Source organism: Medicago sativa, chromosome 6, assembly GCF_051527215.1.
Source record: "Medicago sativa cultivar Bolivia chromosome 6, Bolivia_mono, whole genome shotgun sequence".
NCBI classification, from domain to species: Eukaryota; Viridiplantae; Streptophyta; class Magnoliopsida; order Fabales; family Fabaceae; genus Medicago; species Medicago sativa.
This window is the reverse complement of record NC_140754.1, coordinates 81841277-81865666: the sequence shown is the minus strand read 5'-3', so window position 1 is coordinate 81865666 and position 24390 is coordinate 81841277. Positions and strand designations below refer to the sequence as shown.

Here is a 24390-nt window from a genome sequence, read left to right as displayed (position 1 = left end):
GGGCCTACCAGCTTCCCACTATGAAAAGAATATCTTCAATCTCTTTGTTAGGATGATAAATGATACTTCATCCGTTTCATTTTAATTGTCGTTTATGAGTTGTGCACGATTCATAAGAAAATAAATAGTTGATTGGTTTAATGATCAAATTAATATCATTTATTAAAGGGTGTTGTTAATGAATGCCTCCGAGATACTCTTTAAGGATCCCAAATTTAAAAAATATTTTTTAAAAAAGTCAAATGTTACAAATTTCAATGCATTGATTACACAATTTTTCATAAAAATTTAGTATTAAAAATATTTAAAGAGTACTCTGGAGACGCTCGTTAACATTTTCCTTTATTAAAACATTTTTTTAAGAAATTTATTAGAACACTATTATTAATAAAAGGAGAAATCTGATCTTATCTTATGTATGATAATAATAATTGTGAAATCTTATCCATGTGAACCAGTCACACAATTATTGACCACCTCTTCCTCCCATTGCCTTCCACTGTCGGTCATTGTTCAATTATTGTTCAACTTTTTCTTTATTGAAAATCATCTCAGAACCAAATGTTAACCCTTAAATAAATATTCAATAATTAAAAAGTTTGGAGAAAGTGTTGTTTGCGGCTAATCTAGTTTTAGTGTCATTACAAAACAAAATCTAGTTTTCGCGCGTTTGAATAATTTGGAAAGAAAGAAATAACATAATCTTTAATTAGCGTCCAGACGGGCCCGTCTGTCCGCTTTTTCTACTGCGCTAACATATATAACTCATAAACAATATGTTTTTGTTTAATGTCGGTTTACTTTTTCTTAATATGTCTTGGACAAAATTATTATATATTAAATGACGTATAAAATTATCATATATTAAACAACGTATTCAAGGATAGTCGTGCTTCCATGTCCCTTTTTCACTACCATTTTCCTTCTCTTCTTCTTCTCTGTACATCTCGCCTCTTTTTTGTTCTCTCTCTGATAAGAGGCCGATCTTTTCAATCCTCAAATGTGTATTTGTTAGAACTTTTTCACTTTAAATTGCTTGACAGTGGAAAAATATGATATTTAAGAAGAATCGATGTCCACAGTAAAAAAATAGTGGATGTGGTGACCTGTGAACTTGAAATCCTTTAAATCCAAAAATAATAAATACAAATTGAAATTCAAAAAGAACAGAGAACTTTCCATGGTAAAGTAGAATAGAAATCAAAATCCTTAATACAAAAATTAAAAGCAAAAAACCTTAAAAACTTCCTCAGCCACCATGGGCAATGTCACAGGGGTAAAAGAGGGTTAACGGGGATGATTAGTGACATGAATTAGTAATCCACGTGTTATTTTATAATTGGTTAATAGTAAGAAAAGTTCATAAGGAATTGTGTGTAAGTTTTCTCCTTAAATTAAATTTATTCTTATCTATTTGTTATGTTATTTGTATTTAAAATTTAAAATTTAAAATTAAGGGTATTTTTGGAAGGAAAAGTCCAACCCAAAAGTGTTAAAAGGGGTAGTTTTCTTTATATATAGTATAGAAATTTAGAAGTTGAATTATAAGAAAATTTGTTCTTATTGGAATTAAGATTAAGTTTGTTTATTCTTTTAAAAAAAGATTAAGTTAGTGTATTTTATCGAGTGAGTTTGTTTTAATTTATTTTTAAGATGAAAAAAATAGGGGAAGATTGAAGCAAAAGACACAAAAATATATAATATTGATGAAGTGTCAAAATATTATGAAGGGGTAAGATTGTATTTTTGGTAGACATTAAGTTTCATAACTAGAAAATAGATAGATTGAAATAGACTAGAAAATAGATAGATAGATATTTTGACTAGTATAGAATTGAGTTTCCTCCTACAGCTTTTTCTAACCAAATTCAGGTCATCTTGTACTATCGCGAGATAGAAATGATTGACATTGTTAACGAAACTACATGCATGGCCATTTACAAAAAAATTGCCTCTGAATTTAAAATCTATACTATTGGAGTCCTTGTATGGCATCTATCAATAGAATTAATATAGAACTTAACCCCAAGTAACATAAGTTATGCTGTAAAAATTGTGAATAACGTGATAAAGAAAATTTAAAAGTGCGTTAAATATAAAAAAGAAAAAACATTGACTGAATAAATTAGAAAAAAGAAAAACATTAACTACACAAGTAAATATGAATTGCATCAACATTCATCTAGGATGTGGAAATCGCCCTCTATAGGGTGTGACCATACTTGTTTTGAAATGGTATCAACATTCATCTAGGATTCGATGCATTTTATTTGAAGTAGTGTGAAAGTCGCCAACTTCCACTACACCCGGATTGAAGGAATAGAAGGGATTGACATCCGTTTACAAGAACTGATTGCTTTTAATGACTTTGAAGCATCCTTATGTTGTAGCTTCAACAGAAAAGATTGCAATCACATTATATACTTCACATCAAAGTTAAATCTGAATCATAACTAATTAGATTAATAGAGGTCCATGAAACGTATATACTCACTAAAAGTAAGCTTTATGTGTAAAATGTTTTCATTTGTAATTTCTAAAATTTCTATCAGTCAAGAGGGATAAAAATCTCCCGCACTGACATAGAGGACAATGGACTAGACACTGTTTCGTATATACCGATAGTAATTTGAGAAAATAACATATTTGAATGTAATCACATGTATCGGTGTTGGATGGAAACACATGTCAGAGACAAAACACATCTCGATCATTTGAAAAACTTCTGCAAATAGAAACAATTAATCAGTTTATATATTTATGATAATGATGTACCTGGAACAAGGAATTTAGCCTTGGTGTTACTTTTCTTTTGTTTCAGTAAGCACCAAATTCTGCATTCCTGTCAATAAAGCTGCTAGATGTTGCTGATGCAAAATTTCTGTCTCTGAAACTCCAACTTCCATCAATCTTTGCTTTTTCCGAGAAGGCTCTAATTGTGATAATGAAGTATTGCTATATTTTCTATAAGGATTAGTGAATATCACATTCTCCTCTGTGTTGCATTCTTCCTTCAACACGTGGATTCCCATTTGTGCACTCCTTAATATTTGAATCTCATCCTCTCTAAAAGCATCCACCATCGTGTAACTTAAATCATCCACAATCAGCTTTACATGAATCCATTCATTTTTTAGAGGTGCTTTGTCCATTTCCAACTCGAATTTAATCTGTTCTTCCAATTTCAGATGAAACAAAAATGCATGTTCCGACTCCAAACTCGCCATCATGCCAGAACCACACTGTAAATAATCTGTTTCTCCATTATTTAATCTGTCATTTATTTCCAATTTATAACCATTGACAAACATATTGATTCTTGGAATCTGCATAGATCTCAGAAAAAGAAGAATCGAAGTTATAGAAGGGATGTTTTTACGAAACTAGAAAGAAATTGTGTCTCCCTTGATTTGGAGCTCGAACCAATCTGGAATCCCCTCTATTCCGTTTGGGAAACGAAAATTGGTGCCTCCAGCCTCATGTAGTTTCTGTTAGTTTAGCATATGATATATTAGAATATAGATTACATGAAATATTATATATCAAATAATAGTGCAAGTTAAAACAACAAACCTGACTCAATAACATTCTTCTACTTGAGGAACTCAATGATTTGCATCCCAATGCAGAAAAGTAATTTAGATTCGGTGGAATCCCTCTAATATCCTCAAGATACAAGCAGCAGTCAACATTTAGGTTCCTAAGAAGGTGACATTCACTAAGGCACTCAGGAATAGTTTTGAAATTGCTACCCGATAAGTTTAGATTTTTCACATTAGCACACCACTTGAGAACTGTTTGGAGACATTCTTCTGAGAGGTTGCAGTAGGAGAGAATCAGTTCTTTCACATTTGAAAACACTATAGAATACATTTTATCATTATGTTTTGGGAACCTCAGCTTTCGAACTAGAATTACTTGGAAGACTCGAAGTTCACTGAGATTTTGAAATGAAAATGGCAATTCTTCTATGGAAGTATAAGATAACACAATATCTTTTATATTTGTCATCTTGCATAACAATTCTGGAAAACTCTTGAGACTTTCACAAAAAGAGAGTTCCAATTTCTTAAGAGAGGGCAGCAGTAAGGGCGGAAAACACTCGAGCTTGCAGCAACCGTATCCTCTTATGATTTCAAGTTTATTCAAGTGCCCAATAGAATTGTGAATTGTAATTAAATTTTTACAATTTTGAAAGGAAAACTCTTCTAAATTTGGAAGATTTGAGACATTGGGTATATATATATCCGTTAAATATTGACAATCGTCCAATTTCAAGACTTTCATATCCTCAAACTTCTGCATAAACAAAAAAGAAGAAACAAACAAATAAATAAAACTAAGACAATATGCTCATTGTAAATTTATAAAAATATACACAAATGTAAAATGAAATTATTTCACTTGCCTTGTTCAAAAAAAATGATAGAGACTTCAAAGGACATCCTTTCCATTTCCAAAATCTCAAACTACGTGGAAGATAGTCAGGACTTCTAGAAAACTGAACATTCTCAATGATAAGTGTTTTGAGATTTGTCATTTTCTTGAAGGCCTTTCCATCCCACTCTATTAAGTTTTCCATTGAGGGACAATTCAAATATATCATTTCAATGTTCCTACTTCCCTTTCAACAAAAAAATAAAAATAATAAACCACAATAAAAATAATAAATAGGTAATTAAGTGAAGGAAATCAACTAGTGTGAGATGCTCATATACAAGTCTAGAATGATCAAAGTCATGGTTAAATCTAAACTAACAAATTGTTTTACTCACCATATTTTCTTTTAAAACTTGAACTATATCATCGTGAAACCACAACCTACTGCGTTCTCCAGGATTCTTGGGTGATTCTTGTCGGACGACTTCTTTAGACATGTCCTCTATCAAGTCGTGTAATGTCACAACACCCTCATATTCCCAATGGTCTATGAGAGATTTTTCAGCCAACACTCCAATATGATGTTTTATGCAATGGCCATAACGAGCATGAAGTATTTCTTTGACCTTTATCCATTTACGCCATTTGAAGCAACAAGCAATGTCTAGAAAGACACTTTTATCCTTTTCCTCCAAAGCATCATAACTTACTCTAAGTATCCTTTGGATCTCTTTATTGGGAATCTTTTCATACTCATCCAATGTACGCTTCCAATCTTCTACGCTCCTTCCAAACAAGTTGGAGCTTATTGTTACTATAGATAATGGAAGGCCAGAAGAATAAGTAAGTGCACGAATTAAAATGTCATTATAACTGCAAGGAACGTTGCCATTTTTAAAAGCCATCAACCTTAACAATTCAAGAGCTTCTTCCCCATATAGCCCTTCTACCGCATGCGTACTTTCTATCCCATGACAGGTTAGTAAGTGTTTGTCTCGCGTGTGTTACACCCTAATTTTGGACCTAAAAATACTTATTCAATTCTTCTTTTCTTGCATTATAAGTCATTTGATATGTCTCTGATCAATTGCATCTTTCTCTGCATTTTATTTCAATGTTATTTGCAAAATTCATGAAAAAGAGCATTTTAGTCATTTCCTATGTCAAAAGTTCTTTCAGTCTTTTAAAATTTTGTTTGAGTCTTTTCATTTGGTTAGAATAAGTCTCTGTTTCATTCTATGTCAAAATCTATCTCAAAAATTGCATTTGAAGTCATTTTGAGTCAGTTTTGCCCCTAGGGGCATTTTAGTCTTTTCAAGTGTCAAAACCCTGTTAAATCTCTTAAAATTGTCTCTGAGTCTTGTATAAGTTCTTGCTTTAATTTCCTGTTAAAAATCCATTTTAAAATTTCATCTGAGTCATTTTTAGTCGTTTTAAGCCCCTAGGGGCATTTTGGTCATTTCACATAATATTTCTGATTCGTTTTAATCTGCTTTGTTGTTTTTAATCGTCTCATTTTACGTTAATTTTCAATTTACTTTTTCAATTCAATTTTAGTTTTAATTTTCATTTTAGTCCGCGCACTTTTGTTATTTACGTTTTAATCCCTTTTAAGTTTGTTAGAGTCCAAGTGCCATGTGTCCAAATGTTATTGGTTCTTAAGAGTTTGTTAGAGTCCAAGTCCATGTGGCATTTCCTCGTTGGTCCAAGCATCCCCTTCATCACCTATATAAGTCAAAGTCTTGGTCAATTTTTGATAACTAATCATTTTTCACAAAATTCCACAAAAATCACAAAGTTTTCTTCCTTCTCATTTTTTCTTTCCCACTTTCTCTCTCCTCAACAAATTCTAACCACCACGTAACTGTTTTCCACCACCATAACCAATCTTCAACCACCTCCATCACCACCCTAACAAACCACCTTCCACCTCCCTAACAACCATTCAAACCACCCTAACCAACCTAAACCACCACTAAAAACTACCTCCAATCACCACCACCTGCTCCAAACCGCCATCATCATCATCAATATTCACTACCAAAGTTCACCACTATTTTCCACCAATTCCACCATTGTCACCACCCAAACGAAAATCTGTCTCTCTTCTCTGAGGAAGTTTCGCAAATCTGCCTCTTCATCCTTTCGAAGTACCATGGAAATGAACGACCAAGGTGTTCAAGTTCGAATGCTCGCTGAGAAATCTCAATTCTTCGTACGTATTTGCAAATTCCAGAACGCTATTCCAGCCTAAAGCAATTCGAGTTCGAGCATCTCATCATCAAATAGATGCTACGGCGTTCTCGTCGAAGCAGAAGAAACGGAATCAGCAACAACAATCTTTTTCTGGTCCATAACTCAAGAAAACGTGAATTTCAGCTGAGGGAAAAAGGAAAGGAACACGCACGAAATCAAGGCAGAAGGTACGTTTCCATTCTTTTTAGTTCATCTTCGTTTCCAAAAATGTTTGAATATTCATTGTTAGATCTAGTTGTATATGTTTGGTTTTCGAAAATTCTAAGAGTGGATTCGAGTAGAGGAGAGGAAATCTGTTATAAGCATGCGAAATTTTTTGAATTCGGAGAATTTTTGGAACTCCGACACGGCGGCGCCACCACCGGCCACCGTGCCGGAAAATGCGACCTCGCCGGAGAAGATGAAGATCATTCTTCATTCTCCAGCGCCCTTGCAGAGGAAGTGTTAGAGAGAGATAGGCTTAAGAGAGAGAAACAATGAGTGAAAGTGAGAAAGAAACCAAGCCCAAACCCTTTTATATTGCATCTGTGACCCATGGGTTTGATCCATACCCATAACCCATGGGTCCAACCCGCTCCAACTCTCTAACCCTACCCATTTTCGTTGGACTGGGCCTGGGCTTGGGGTTTTGCTTGCAGTTTTTGTTCTTTTTTACTTGTTCTTGCTGTTTCACACACTGCTGCTTGATAATTATACCCCCTGTGATGCCAAAAGCTTTTAGAAAAATTCTTAAAAATTGTTCAATGATTTTCTTGATATCTTTGATGAATCTTGATGTGTTCACATGTTAAACATTGATCAAAGCTATGAGGAAACAATTTGCTCTTTGTTAATTCATTTCTTTTTTCATTTTTCTTAAAAATCTTGTTAAAAACTTTCAAAAATTGTGAACTCTCTTGCAATTATTTTTGACGCTTGAAATTGGTTTCTCATGATATTTTGGTATGTTGAAAATTGATAAAAATACATAGGGAGATTTCTTGTGGCTTTGTGTTACTTTTTGATAATTTCTTGTGAAAATTTTGCATAATCTTGGCCCTTGATCTTGAGTATTTGATATGGAACCTTTGTTATATGAATTTTATGAAAATTGTGACTTTGAATCCATGAAATTGGTGCTGTTTGTGAATATTTCATTAGTGCTTTGTATTCCAAGTTTTGTTTGTGAATAAATAATGTGAAATTTGCCTAATTTTTGTCTTAAATGCTTGGTAGTGCATATTCCTTTAATCCTCTTTGTGAAAATTGAATTGAAATTCTTTGGAAACCCTTTGAAGTATGAGGATTATAGGTCATATTCAAGCCTTGCATTGGTGATGATTTTTTTTAGGCCTATTTCACATTTGTTTTTGCTTGTTTTTCTTATGTTAATTTTCTTACTTTTGTTATGATAGCTTTGACTTGCTTTATATCTTGTGCTACTAACTTTTTTGTTTTATGTTTCATACATCATAAGCATTCCATATCTCATCTCTTTCTCCACTTTCATTTCTTGCATTTTAAGTTTCAATTCCATACAAAAATTAGAATGTAAAGATTTAGGAATTCTTGTAAAATTTTACTTTCATGCTTTTAATTTCTTGGCAAAGAGGCCATAGAATGTATCTAGGGTATGATGTAAAGGACAATGGACTCTAATGATGTACACCGACACAAGCACCGACACATGCACACACATCACTTTAGATATAGCTAGAATATGCATGTTTAGATGTATGTCTAGGATTGTATGTTTAGATGAATGTTTAGGCTTTATACTTAGAAAAATCAATTTTCCAAAAAAATAGAAACAATATCACTCAAACTATTTTCTCAATAAACCTTGGGGTCCAAAACCCCATTGAATTTTCCCTTTATTTTCTTAATCAAAATTTCAATGAACTTTTAATCATACTTAGACCATATTTTGCAAATAACTAATTCCACCTCACCATTTCTAAATCTCATGCCCTTGAGGCCTCTCTCTTATTCTTCAAAACTCCATTTTCAAACTTAAAATCAACCAACAAAAACAAAAATATTTTTGGAAGAGAACTACGGTGGATTTGATCCCTTAAACGGGTACGTAGGCAAGGAACAAAATTCCTTCAATTCAAATAAAATAAAAATTCAAAAACATTCTTCTCCCTCCAATTCTTCACTTAGAATATTCTTAGGTTTAATAAACACTTTCAAAATAGCATTTAAAAATAAAGCGCGCGCGTAGAAATTAAAGACGGTTCCTATAGGTTACTATAGTCGTTATGGGTGCCTAACACCTTCCCGTAGCGAAAACAACTCCCGGACCTCGATTCTCAAGGGTTTTGCTTACTTTTTCCCTTCCCAAGAAAAAAATAAGATATCACCGGTTAAAAAGGTTCAAACGTAATCAATGTTTGACACCCGAAAACCAAGATAAAACAGCTGGCGACTCCGCTGGGGGGATTCGAGAGTTACGCCTAGTCTTTATTTCCACGCTTGCGCTTGTATGTTTACTTGCTTCTTTTACTTGCTTTCCTATGTGAATAAATGTTTAAATTCTTGCAAACGTGTGGGGTGAGAATATCAAAAGTCCTGCACCCGGGCTGAGTAAACTTAGGATTTAGGAGGGATATAATCGACAATTCATTCCGGGGGTTGCCTCGTGTTTTGGATTATGCGATCAATCCCACATAGCTGAGGCATTTTGGGGGTGATGTTGTCGGCGCGTGTTGTCGCGTTTAGGCACTTTACTTCTAATTGTTCTATGACGCTATGAACCGTAGATAACCAAACCCATCCATGGCCATTTTCTAGGACGTAGTGCGGAGGCTAAACCGAGTGTTGTCTCGAGTTTTAGTCGTCACGCGATACTACACTCAAGTTAGACCTTCCGCGGATAATCATGGAGCGAGTGTTGTCTCGTGACACCATGATATACGTCGGAGAGGTTGCAACTTGGGAACCTTTTTAGAACCCGGTTACGATTTCCTAAAGCCCTAGTTTCACCGGACACCGTGTCCACCCATGACTCCTCGACTTTGAACTTCAAACCCACCATGTTTTCTCCGAACTTGAACATAATCATGCATTCATGCATACATGCATACATGCATAAACTTTTTCCATGCATTGTTATCGAAGGGCTTAGACAAGTTGAATTTGTAAACATTGTAGGGATGAAGATGACTAAGTCCTACAAGTTCAAGGAAGTGGATTTGGCTAGTTTGAGAGATTTGGCACTCAAGATTGAGGATCCGACTGGTTTCCGACATCGTTACGGGGCTTTACTTACTATTCTCCAGACTAATGTGGATGAGAAGCTTGTGCACACTCTAGTGCAATTCTATGATCGGGACTATCGGTGCTTCACTTTTCCGGACTTTCAGCTGGTGCCTACTCTAGAGGCTTATTCTTCCTTGATGGATCTGTCTATTGCTAAGGGGGTACCTTTCTCAGGACCTGAAAATCCTCCTACTCCATTGGTTATTGCTAAGGATCTCTATCTCAAGACCACCGATGTCTCCAAGAATCTTATCACTAAGGCACGCATCCGAGGGTTCACTTCAGAGTATCTTCTTGGGAAAGCCAACCTCAATACCACTTGTCAGGACACTCTCGAGGCTATTCTTGCACTTCTCATCTATGGGCTTATTCTCTTTCCAAATCTTGATGGCTTCGTGGACATGAATGCTATTATGATCTTCCACTCCAAGAATCCGGTTCCTACTTTGCTAGCTTACACATACCATGCTATTCACGATCGTTCCGACAAAGGTCGCGGATACATTCTTTGTTGTGTGCCTCTCCTCTATAGGTGGTTTATTTCGCACCTTCTGGAGTCTTTCCACGACAATCCGAGGAATTGGTCTATTTCACAGAGGATTATGGCTCTCACTCCTAATGAGGTGGTTTGGCTCACTCCCGCTTCTAGGGTTAAGGAAATTATCTTTGGTGGTGGTAAGTTTCTTAATGTACCTCTTCTTGGTACCCGGGGTGGAATCAACTATAACCCGGAGCTTGCTTTGCGACAATTTGGTTTTCCGATGAAAGATAAGCCCATCAATCTTGCTACAGCTCCTTACTTCTTTCACTACTCCAATGCTCCCATAGGCATAAGAGAGGATTTCAAGGAAGCTTGGACTAAACTTCGGAAGAAAAAGGTGAAGCATATGGGTGTAAGGTCCGGTATCGCTCATGAGGCCTATACACAATGGGTGATAAATCAAGCTGAGGAGATTGGTATGCCTTACCCCTCTATGAGATATGTGTCTGCAACTGTTCCTACCATGCCTTTGCCTCTACTCCCACCTACCCAGGAGATGTATCAGGAGCATCTAGCTATGGAGAGTCGGGAGAAGCATCAGTGGAGAGCTAGATACTATGAGGCTGAGAACTTGATCATGACTTTGGATGGAAAGGATGAGCAGAAGACTCATGAGGTCTTGACACTGAAGAAAGAGTTAGCTAAGGCTAAGAGGGAGATTGAAGAGAAAGATAGGTTGCTTATGAGAGACTCCAAGCGGGCTAGGGGTGCCCGTGACTTCTATGCACGATACTGCAGCTATGAGTCTGAGTCTGAGGATGATGCTTCCACTTCCTATGCTTGAGGATCTCCATTTCCTGTTGTTATTTCCATTTTGTGTTGATTTACATTTCCAAGTCTATCCCTTGGCTTAGCATTTCAAAGGGAATCGTCTTGTAAAAACTATATGTTGGTTATTTGTTTCCCGTTCATGTTAATCGTTGTTTAGTAATGTTTACAAGTTTCTAATTTGTCTAAAAACACTTCGATAACACGTAAAAAGAATCTTTTTGCATATGCATTTACACATTTCATGCATCATATGCATTCATTGGTCACAAAAAACTTCTCTCGTGCTCATTGCCTCCTGGTTTTGTCCGCCGCAGTCTGAAAAGTGGCTCGTGGTTGCAAGATTTACCAACCAGATAGAGTGCATCAAACAAGATTTCACAAGAGAAGGATCATGGCTAACTTTGAAGAAGAAAATGCTCGGCTCCGTGCCGAATTGGCTGCTATGAAAGAAGACTTGGCTAAGGCTCATGACACTATGTCTGCTTTGCTGGCTGCACAAGAACAACCAGCCACATCTGTCCCAGTTTCTACTGAAGCAATTCCGTCTATCCCACTATCTACTGTGGCTACTGACGCTCATTTTGTTATGCCCAATGGGCGTCCTTATGGTCTCCCAGCTTACTATTCTCCTAATACTGCTGCTGGTGTCTCTGGTTTTGCTGGTCAAGGACAGATTCCTGTATCTACTGCTATGCCTCAGGTGACTACTGTTGTTACCGACCCTGTTGTACACACTGTACAACAGGTGATTGATGTTGACACTCCGCGTGGACAAGATCCCGCAATGGAAGCTATGAGAAGACAGTTGATGGAGTTGGCTGGAGAACTCCGTGAGGTCAAGGCTAGCCGAGGAAACAATGGTGCTCCTGCTAAAGCTCGTGATCTATGCTTGGTATCCCGATTTGAGGTTCCTAAGAAATTCAAAGAGCCAGAATTTGACAAATACAATGGGACTTCTTGTCCACACAACCATGTTATCCGGTATGTCCGAAAGATGGCTAACTACGCCGACAATGATGCACTAATGATCCACTGCTTTCAGAGTAGCTTGACAGATGATGCAGCAGATTGGTACACTAGTTTGAGCAAAGACAACATCCATACTTTTGAGGATCTGGCTGCCGCTTTTGAGAGTCAATATGAATTCAATACCCGTCTGAGGCCAAATAGAGACTCTCTTAAAGCCTTGTCTCAGAAATCAGATGAAACCTTTCGAGAATATGCTCAGAGGTGGAGAGGGGCAGCTGCCCGTGTTTCTCCTCGACTTGATGAGGAAGAGTTAACACAGACGTTCCTGAAGACTCTGAAGAAGGAATATAAGGAGAGAATGATAGTCTCTGCCCCAAACAACTTCTCTGATATGGTTACAATGGGAACGCGTCTAGAGGAGGCCGTCCGAGATGGTATTATTGTCCTAGAGAAAGGTGAATCTTCAAACAGTGCATCAAAGAAGTATGGTAATGGTCATCATAAGAAGAAAGAATCTGATGTGGGGATGGTGTCTGGTAACCCATCTGCAGCTGCCACACAATTACCTATGCCTTATCATTACATGCAGTACTCTCAGCATCCTTTCTTCCCGCCATTCTACCAGCAATATCCTCTGCCACCGGGCCAACCACCAGTGCCCGTTAATGCCATCGCCCAGCAAGTGCAACAACAGCCTCCTGCTCAACAGCAACAGCAGCAACAACAGGGTCCCCGACCCAAACCTTCTTTTCCACCAATACCAATGCGGTATGGTGAGCTGCTCCCAACTCTACTGGCCAAGGGACACTGTGTCACTAGACCAGGCAGGCCTCCGCCTAATCCATTGCCTCCCAGGTTCCGACAGGATCTAACATGTGAATTTCATCAGGGTGCTCAAGGCCATGATGTTGAGGGTTGCCTTGCTCTGAAGTATATTGTGAAAGACCTAATAGAAAAGGGACGGTTGACTTTTGAGAATAATGCTCCTCATGTCCTCGGCAATCCACTTCCAAACCATGCTGCTGTCAATATGATTGAGGCTTTTGAAAGGATTCCCGCTCCTCAAGAGGATCCCATGTTGGATGTCCACAATGTTGTTACTCCCTTGGTGCCATTACATGTCAAACTTTGCCAGGCTTCTCTGTTCAAACATGACCATACTTCTTGTTCAGAATGTCTTCGGAATCCTATGGGCTGTTGTGTTGTGCAAGATGATATCCAGGGTCTGATGGATGACAAGTACTTGATTGCCAGCGACGTATGTGTGATTGTGCCAGTGTTCCACGACTCTCCTGTTGAAGGTGTATCTCAGACGAGAAATGTTGAGCCTTTGGTGATCAGGTTACCTGGTCCGGTATCTTATACCTCTACCAAAGCAATTCCTTACAAGTACAGTGCAACCATGATTGAGAATGGAGTAGAAGTGCCTCTGGTATCCCCAGCTACAGTTGACAATGTTGCCAGTGAAGTTACAGCTCTCAGAAGCGGGAAAGTCCGTCCACCCTTGTTTCAAAAGAAGGTGGTGACACCCATTGCCACAATAACACCACCAGTTGCTCCTCCTGTTGACAAGAATACCGGCCCAGCAGGCCAATCTATCGAAGAATCCAATCTGGACGAAATCCTGAGGCTTATCAAGAAAAGTGACTATAAGATTGTTGACCAGCTGCTGCAAACCCCATCAAAGATATCCATCTTGTCTCTGCTCATGAGCTCAGAAGCTCATAGGAGGGTGTTGATGAAGATACTGGAGCAAGCTTACGTTGATCACGAAGTCTCTGTGGAGCAATTCAATGGAATAGTGGGTAATATCACTGCTTGCAACAGTTTGGGATTCGGTGATGATGAACTCCCCGAAGCAGGGAAACATCACAACTTGGCTCTACATATCTCGGTGCACTGTGGGTCTGATATGATATCCAACGTTTTGGTGGACACTGGATCATCGTTGAATGTAATGCCTAAATCCACACTAAGGCAATTAAGCCATCATGGAATTTCCCTGAGGGGTAGCAGCTATCTGGTTAAGGCTTTCGATGGATCCCGCAAGGATGTTCTTGGGGAAGTAGACTTGCCAATTACCATTGGTCCTGAGACATTCCAAATTACTTTCCAAGTCATGGACATCAATGCTTCTTACAGCTGTCTCCTCGGAAGACCATGGATTCATGACGCTGGAGCAGTCACTTCTACTTTGCATCAGAAGCTCAAGTTCATGAGAAACGGTAAGATTGTCACTGTACATGGTGAAGAGGCATTTCTGGTTAGCCAAGTATCATCTTTCTCTTGTGTTGAAGCAGGGTCCGCTGAAGGGACGTCGTTTCAAGGCTTGACCGTTGAGGGCGCAGAACCCCGGAGGGCTGGTACTGCTATGGCTTCACTGAAAGACGCCCAGAAGGCTGTCCAGGCAGGGCAAGCCGCTGGCTGGGGCAAAGTGATTCAGATTCTGGAAAACAAGCGTAAAGAGGGCCTTGGATTCTCCTCGACATCTGCTGTTTCAAAGGGAACTTTCTACAGTGCTGGGTTCATCAATGCTATTGCTGAAGATGCTGCTGAAAGAAGCCATGTGCCTACATTTGTTATACCAGGAGGCACCGTGAGAAATTGGGAAGCCATTGATGTTCCCTTAGTCATGCATGCTTCCATGTAATGTGTCTTGTTGCTCATGTTTTTTTTGTTTTCAAAATAACAATCCTTTCGCTCTGCCCAAGGCGAAAGTGATATCATTGTAAGGGCGTGTTTGTGTCGGCATTGCCGTTATCAATAAAAGTTGTCGTTTTTCTCACGACTCCTTGTTTTTTTTTACTTTTTAGTGCCTTTTTCTTGGAAATAATGGTAATGCCAGAAAAAACCAAAACATCTGTATTTTTCTTATTAATTTCAAAAATCTGCACGAAAAACTTTTTCTAAAATCATCCCAATCATATTATGCAGATTGAACCATAATAAACCCGTTGAACACAGTGACCCTATGGTTCCTCCAAATTTTGAATTCCCTGTATATGAAGCTGAAGATGAGGATGATGATGATGAAGGGATACCATATGAGATCACTCGACTGTTTGAGCAAGAAAGAAGAGCCATTCAGCCTCACCAGGAAGAGATTGAACTCATTAACCTGGGTACTGAAGAGAACAAGCGAGAGATCAAGATTGGTGCTGCACTTGAGCCAGAAGTGAAAAGGAAGATTACTCAGCTTCTCCATGATTATCCAGATGTCTTTGCATGGTCTTATGAAGATATGCCGGGTCTGGATCCCCAGATTGTGGAACATCGGATACCGACAAGACCTGAATGTCCTCCTGTCAAACAGAAATTGAGAAGGTCTCGTCCAGACATGGCTCTTAAGATCAAGGCTGAAGTGCAAAAGCAAATTGATGCGGGTTTCCTCATGACAGCTGAGTACCCTGAGTGGATTGCCAATATCGTACCAGTACCAAAGAAAGATGGGAAAGTTCGAATGTGTGTTGATTACAGGGATCTGAACAAAGCCAGTCCGAAAGATAACTTCCCATTACCTCATATTGATGTGCTCGTTGACAGTACTGCTCAATCCAAAGTGTTCTCCTTCATGGATGGTTTCTCTGGTTATAATCAGATACGAATGTCTCCTGAAGATAGAGAAAAGACGTCCTTCATCACTCCGTGGGGAACGTTCTGTTATAAAGTGATGCCGTTTGGCTTGATAAATGCGGGTGCTACCTATCAAAGGGGTATGACCACTCTGTTTCATGATATGATTCACAAAGAGATTGAAGTATATGTTGATGATATGATTGTGAAGTCAAGTGATGAAGAGCAGCATGTCGTGTATTTGAAAAAGATGTTCGAAAGACTAAGAAAGTACAAGCTGCGGTTGAATCCTAACAAGTGCACATTTGGTGTAAGATCCGGAAAGTTGCTAGGCTTCATTGTCAGTCAAAGAGGCATTGAAGTTGATCCTGACAAAGTCCGAGCCATCAGAGAGATGCCGGCCCCTCAAACTGAGAAGCAAGTCAGAGGTTTCCTCGGACGTCTGAATTACATTTCAAGATTCATATCTCACATGACTACTACTTGTGGTCCAATTTTCAAATTGCTCAGAAAGAATCAGCCTGTTGTATGGAATGATGAATGCCAGGAAGCTTTTGATAGCATTAAAGAATACCTGTTAGAGCCACCTATCCTTGTCCCACCAGTGGAAGGAAGGCCTTTGATTATGTATCTGTCAGTGTTAGATGATTCAGTGGGCTGTGTTCTCGGTCAGCAAGACGAGACTGGTAAGAAAGAGCATGCTATCTACTATCTGAGCAAGAAGTTCACCGACTGTGAGACTCGGTATACAATGCTTGAAAAGACTTGTTGTGCCTTAGCTTGGGCTGCCAAACGCCTGCGTCATTATATGGTGAATCATACAACTTGGTTGATATCCCGAATGGATCCAATCAAGTACATCTTCGAAAAGCCTGCTGTTACTGGAAAGATCGCGCGTTGGCAAATGTTGTTGTCTGAATATGATATTGTGTACAAAGCTCAGAAAGCAATCAAAGGAAGCGTCCTTGCTGAGCATCTTGCTTGTCAACCTCTTAATGATTACCAGCCAATTAAGTTTGATTTCCCTGATGAAGAGATCATGTATTTGAAAGCAAAAGACTGTGAAGAGCCACTGATCAATGAAGGGCCGGACCCCAATAGCAAATGGGGATTGGTGTTTGATGGTGCTGTTAATGCTTATGGTAAAGGAATTGGGGCCATCATTGTAACTCCGCAGGGGCACCACATTCCTTTCACCGCTCGAATAACCTTTGACTGCACAAACAACATAGCTGAATATGAAGCATGCATCTTGGGCATTGAAGAAGCCCTCGATCTGAGAATTAAGCACCTTGACATCTATGGAGATTCTGCACTTGTTATTAACCAGATAAAGGGTGAATGGGAGACTCATCATGAGAAGCTGATCCAATACCGTGACTATGCAAGACGTCTGTTGACATACTTTACAAAGGTTGAACTGCACCACATCCCTCGGGATGAAAACCAGATGGCTGATGCTCTCGCTACTTTGTCTTCCATGTTTCGTGTGAATCACTGGAATGATGTGCCTGTGATCATGGTGCAGCGTCTTGATATGTTTTATCTTGGTTTTTCGGGTGTCAAACATTGATTACGTTTGAACCTTTTTAACCGGTGATATCTTATTTTTTTCTTGGGAAGGGAAAAAGTAAGCAAAACCCTTGAGAATCGAGGTCCGGGAGTTGTTTTCGCTACGGGAAGGTGTTAGGCACCCATAACGACTATAGTAACCTATAGGAACCGTCTTTAATTTCTACGCGCGCGCTTTATTTTTAAATGCTATTTTGAAATGTTATTTACACCTAAAATTTGCTAAATGAAGAATTGGAGGGAGAAGAATGTGTTTGAATTTTTATTTTAGTTGAATTGAAGGAATTTTGTTCCTTGCCTACGTACCCGCTTAAGGGATCAAATCCACCGTAGTTCTCTCTCAAAAAAAATGTTTTTGTTTTTGTTGATTGATTTTAAGTTTGAAAAATGGGGTTTGAAGAATAGAAAGAGGCCTCAAGGGCATGAGATTAGGAAATAGTGAGGTTGGATTAGTGAATTGCAAAAGAGGTCAAAGTTTGATTATTTTCATTGAAATTTGATTAAGAAAATGGAAAAGAAAATACAATGGGATATTGGATCCCAAGGTTTATTTGGAAAAGATTTGTGTGAAGTTGTTCACATTTGTTTGGAAAATTGGTTTTTTCTAAGCATAAGTCCTAGGCATTCATCTAAACATACAATCCTAAACATACATCTAAACATGCATATTCTAGCTATATAGCGATGTGTGTGCATGTGTCGGTGCTTGTGTCGGTGTACATCATTAGAGTCCATTGTCCTTTACATCATACCCTAAATACATTCTATGGCCTCTTTGCCAAGAAATTAAAAGCATGAAAGTAAAATATTACAAAAAGCTCCTAAATGTTTACATTCTAATTTTGGTACAAATTAAATTGCAAGAAAGAAATGGAGATGAATATGGGATGAAATGGAAATGCTTATGAAATGATGAAACATAAAATGAAAGGAGTTAGTAGCACATGACAATATCAAAGGAAATAAAGCAAGAGGAACACTAGAACATAAAGGATAGAAAATGAGTGCAAACATGGCTAAAATTTGTTCATAGAATGCAAGAACCATATGACCTATAATTCTCACATTCCAATATTTTTTTAAAGGTTTAGAATCAGGTCTTGGAATGGGAATTAAGGCAACACGATTTACTTGGCATTTTAAAACAAACTTTAAGCATATTTGCATTATTAACTACCCAACTAACTTGTAAGCTAAGCAACCATCTAAATTTCACACACAAGCATCAAAATCAGTCTCAAACAGTGGCTAAACTCTATGGAATCAAAAGAATAGGCCACAATCATTCACCAAGCAATTTGGAATTAAAATCAAACAAAACTTCATTCATTTTTAGCACAAAACACCACAAAATATTAGGAAAATCAACCACATTATGTTTACCAATTTTTCATGTAAAATCAACACTAAAAGGTCACAAAATTGTCAAGAAATGTATATGCAAAAATTTTTTAGGAAGCTTATTAAAGCTTTCAAATGAGCCAGGGGTGTAAAAATTAAAGCAGAGTAGTAAAAAGCGAAAAAACCTTAAGGAACTAAAGGAAACCACCAGACCTAAAGTCCAGGCCCAAGCACCAAACGGATCTGGGTCTCAGGGAGCCACGTGAGCCACACGATGGATCCTTGGATCAAACGGTGCATACGCTCCCATTGAAGTGAGGATCAGCAGTAGCCGTTAGATCAAAGATCTAACGGCGCACAAGGAGGGCACACGATGAGCTTCAGAGACGCGCATGCACTAGATTGGGGAGGGGTATATAAACAAACCAACGCACAGAAGCTCATTTCTAACCCTAATCTCTTAACCTCTCCGCCGTTCTCCTCCCTCGTTCTCCTTACCACGCTCATGGATTCAAACCACATACCACAAATAAACCACACATCAACACAGTTTGGGCAAAACGTTTTGGATCTTGGTACTTTTTCGAAAAGAGTCCGTTCGAAATGTTTCGATATTGTGGCTTTTTGAAGGAAACCATTTGAGATGGTTCGATCTAAGCACTTCTCCATGGAATCAGTCGAAACGTTTCGATTTGACTACTTTTTGACGAAAGTTGTTTGAAATGATTCGATCTGGATACTTTTTGTTTGAAACGCTTCGATTTGGATGTTTTTCTGAAGAAAATTATTCGAAGTGTTTTAAACTTGATGTTTTCTGAAGAACACCGTTTAAAACGTTTCAATCCAGATCTTTCGAAGAAAAGTTGTTTGAATCCTTTTAAACTTGATATTTTTTTGGGGAAAATCGAATCGAAATGTTTCGAACTACACCAAATCGAACGGATTCTTGCCTGATCCTTCACAAGTTCAAAACGTTTTGGATTTTGAGGCTTTCTTGGAATTGAAACCCTAATCTGATTCGTTTCTTATGCTAATGATGAATTTACGCTCTGAATTAAAAAGTAAACGGTGTATCTTCATGATTTTTGTGTCCTAGGGTTTCAGTTTTTTCAATTCGTTCGAATCTTTCAAGTTTTTCAATCGGATTCACCATTTATTTTTAATACGAAGCTTCAATGATGACTATGAGGAGATTTTTCGTATTTTTACCTGAATGTGCTTGGAGATTCGAACAAATGGATCCTTGCGAGCTTTGGACTTTTCTGGTAAGCTTCAAAACCGAAAATAAATCGGTCTTCAATCTTCTTCTTCTTCGAACTGGTTTGAACTGGCTTCAATTTCTCTTCTTCTCTCTCTCAAATCTTCTTGTGATCGTCTTTAGACTTGAATTGCAAGAATACGAAGGAAAATAGTTCGATGATGATGATTTTCGTGGAAAATCTCTGAGAACAATCCCAATTCAAAAGGATTTTATTGAATTGAATACTTCAGTTTTTGATTCTCTCGAAATTCATGTTGGTTTTGAATGTTTGATGATGAATTTTGCGAAAATTGGTACGAATTTGTGTTTGTGTGGTGGTTTCTGAGTTTGTTGCGGTGGTTTCTGAGTTTGTTGCGGTGGTGACCGAGTTTGTTACGGTGGTGACTTGGGAGAGAGAAAAAATTCTGTTAGACTTTTTGGTGATGTGTCACTGAGTGATTGATTCTTCTTCTGAAAATTTCTGAGTTGGCAATGCTTTATAGGCCAGCTTGTGACTTCTGATCCAATGAGCATTTGACACCTGTGCTGGACTGAAAAATGGCTCGGCCTTGGGCCAGTTTGGGCCTGAGGGCCTTCTTGCAAATTTTAAGACCTTGGGGGACCTTCCTGCAATATAAGAGAACTGGACCAATATGCAATTTAGGGAACTTAGAGGACTGGACTGTAATTTGACTTAAGAGGGACTCAAAACGAAAATTGACTTAAAGGACTTAAAAAAAAAAAAAAAAAAAAAAGATAAAAACCTAAAAAGAAAATAAGATGGCATAAAAGGACCAAAGTGCAATTTCTAAAAGTTTAGGGACTAAAATGAAAATAACAATAAAAATTGGAATAAAATTGGTAAATTGGAAAAAACGTAAAGTGAGACGATTAAAATTTGACAAAACGGACTAAAACGAACCAATGGCCTAAATGAGGTACTTTAAAGTACCTCTCTGCCGAAATTTCGTGTGAAATGACTAAAATGCCCCTGGGGCTGAAAACGACTAAAACGACTCAGATGCAATTAAAAAATGGATTTTTGACAGAAATTGAATCAAAGACTCTCACAGGCGAAATTAAAAAGACTCAGGGGCATTTTTTAGGATTTAAACAGTGACTTGACACTTGAAACGACCAAAATCCCCCTAGGGGCAAAACTGACTCAAAATGACCTCAAATGCAACTTTTGGAATGGATTTTGACATAGAATGAAACAGAGGCTTATTCACACTATTTGAAAAGATTTAAACAAAATTTTGAAAGACTGGGAGAAATTTGACATAGGAAATGACTAAAATACCCTTGCATGTAACTTTTGCAAATAACATTGAAACAAAATGCAGAGAAAGACACAATTGATCAGAGATAGTTCAAATGACTTATAATGCAAGAAAAGAGGAATTGAGTTAGTATTTTTAGGTCCAAAATTAGGGTATAACAGCTGCCCCTATTTAAGTTTCTTTGTCCGGAGAGTCGAGAGACGAAGTCTCAGAGTTGACGGGACGAAGATACTTAAATATTAACATTTGCACTGCTTTTGGACGTAAAAATACGCTTTCAGATTTTCAAAAACATGAATGTTATGCAATACTTAGATTATGAATGCAAGACAGACAACTGGAGTCTATGGAACCTGTGATGTCACCGGGGATTCAGGTGGACATTGACAGGGTAGACAAACCAGGGAGTAGAATAATAAGGTGCAAGTTGTTCTTTGGGTCGAACTAGTCACTTGACCAAGAAATACAAAACAAGAGATAGGTGCAAGCTGTTCTTGGGACTGAACTTGGCACTTGACCGGAAACATAGACATATAGGCAGATACAAGCGGTTCTTTTGGATCGAACTTGACACTTGGTTGAAGGTACAAACAGATAGGCAGACACAAACTGTTCTTTTGGATTGAACTGGCTGTTTGGCTGGAGACATAGACAAAAGGGTTGATACAAGCTGTTTCTTTGGATCGAACTTGCTTGTTGGATTATCACCACATCATGTGGGAGAGTGCAGACTGTTCTCTTAGAACGAACTTGTCGTTTGACCGATAACAAAGCATAAGCTGGGTACAAACTGTTCTTCAGATTGAACTTGCTGTCTGACTGATAACAAAGCATAAGCTGGGTACAAACTGTTCTTCAAATCGAACTCGCCGTTTGTCCGGAAGCATAGGTATATAAGCAAGTACAAGTGGTTCTTTTTTGGATCGAACCTGGCGCTTGATCAGTAACAAGATACAAATTGAGAGTCTGGTTTAACAAGATACCAATTGAGGGTAAATTGTCATTGACTTGATTTGGAAATAGACATGACCATTTTTGTTGGCCCAAGAGTAAATTGAGAGTAAATTGACATTGATTTGAGTTGAAAATTGACATTGAAAGTTGAGATTGAAAGTTGAGATTGGAAATTGGAATTGGATTGAGACATAGACATTGACATTGGATTGGAGAATTGCAATTGACATTGAAATTGGATTGAAAATTGACGTTGACATTGGATATTGACGTTGACATTGACATTGGATTTGAAATTGGAAATTGACATTGGAATTGGATTGAAATTGGAATTTTGACATTGGGATTGGATTGAAATTGGAAATTGACATTGAAATTGACATTGGAATTGGAAATTGGCATTGGAATTGGAATTAGAGATTAGCATTGGAATTGGAATTGGAGATTGACATTGACATTGTCACTGGATGTCAACATTGGAACTGGAGATTGACATTGACATTGTCATTGGATGTCAACATTGACATTGTTATTGGAGTTGAGATTGCTTCGAATTCGACATTTGACATGGTTTGGAATTGAGATTGGAAGGTTGAGATTGCATCGAATTTGACAATTGACATTGAGTTGAATTTGACAGTTTGACATTGAAATTGAGGTTAGGATTGACATTGGAGATTGGAAATTGCTTCGAATTTGACAGTCGACATGATTGGAATTGAAGTTGGAGAGTGGAAAATTGCATTGAATTTGGCAGTTGAAAGTTGGATATGCAACATGTATGTATGGTATAGCAAGATTATTGGATGTATGGATGTATGAGCACATAAAATGCATGATTATGCATGTATGAATGCTTGAAATGCATGATTGATTGGCAGTTTGACAGAGAAGTTTCACAAAGGCAGACGAAACATTGGAAGATTGGGCACGTAGTGGCTCGTGCTACAACATATTCACAGGGGAAAAACCTCTTTTGGAGAGACCGTCGTTGGGAGACGTATCGAAACCATGGCTGAGGGCAATAAAACTTGTAAAGGAGGGGCCCTTGGAAAGTCCTTGGATACAGGTCGCCGTTGCTAGGCATGTCAGTGCTGGGTAAATATTGGATGTTCGCATCTGTGGTCAATGCTTTTTCAATATTCCATTCTTTCATTTTTCATTTTCAAACCCCACTTTTGCCTGAACCGCCCTTTCGGGTTTTCGATTCACCGGGGAGTAAAGATTCTTTTCATTGCCCCATTTTTGCCTGAATTGCCTTCATAGGTTGTCAATCAGCGGGGTGCTCATTTTGTCTAAGCCGCCCTTTCGGGTTTTCAACTTAGCGAGCTCTTTATTTTCATTTTTCATTTTTTTTTCACTTTCATTCTGTTTTTTCATTCTTGCCATTGACCACAGATCATCCCGGGGAGTAACCTGCTTGCAACATGTATTGAAATAGACATTGACACTCGTTTATTTATGCATGTTTCATTGAAATGTACCCTGTTGCTCAGGTTTGCTTTCAAAATAGACAGGAAAAGATTTTTCAATTTTCAAAAATGTTTGTTTCAGACATTGATATTATCAAATAGAAAGAAAATATTTTGTACATAGCATTTGAAAGTAGAAAGAAAAATAGAGTTTCAAACAGTAGAAAGGCTCAAATTGATGTAGAAGAGTGAAAGTCAGCCAAGGACATGACTCCACGGATTTACAAAGCTTGGAAAATGGTAATTTTATTGGTTGGTGATACATTGAACACGATGACCGCTACATTTCATAGAAATTTTGAATTCACAAGTACAGAAGCCTCTGATGAAGATGATCATTGACAGTTGCAGATGCCCCAAGGGGTGATGGTGATTTGCCAGATATAGTTACTTGTCTTTTATCAACCTCATTTTTGCATGAACCGCCCTTTCGGGTTTTCGGCTCATCGAGGCGCTCATTCTTGCCTGAGTTGCGTACAATCTCAGCGAGCTCTTTCATATTCATTTTTTTGTCCCTAACTTTTGCCTGGATCGCCCTTTCGGGTTTTCGATCCACCGGGAAGCGCATTTTTGCCTAGGCCGCCCTTTCGGGTTTTCGACCTACCACGCTGTTCTTTTCTTTCTAGACAAAGTATTTCTTGACTATATCGGCATTAACAGGATTTGGAAGCTCAACACCATCCATGTGTGTAAGAATCAAAGCACCACCAGAGAAAGCCTTCTTGACAACATATGGACCTTCATAGTTAGGTGTCCACTTGCCCTTTGGGTCGGGTTGCTGACTTATCCTTCTTT

General features: G+C 38.2%; 1 long non-coding RNA gene across 1 annotated transcript; it reads right to left on the bottom strand.

The window, feature by feature from the left end:
* Positions 1–2154: 2154 nt before the first annotated feature.
* Positions 2155–4299, bottom strand: LOC146917356 (uncharacterized). The gene is made up of 3 exons (XR_015015579.1): positions 3574–4299; positions 2776–3488; positions 2155–2390 (listed from the first exon to the last, which is right to left on the bottom strand). It is a non-coding gene; the product is annotated as an uncharacterized LOC146917356 (long non-coding RNA).
* Between the last annotated feature and the right edge of the window lie 20091 nt (positions 4300–24390).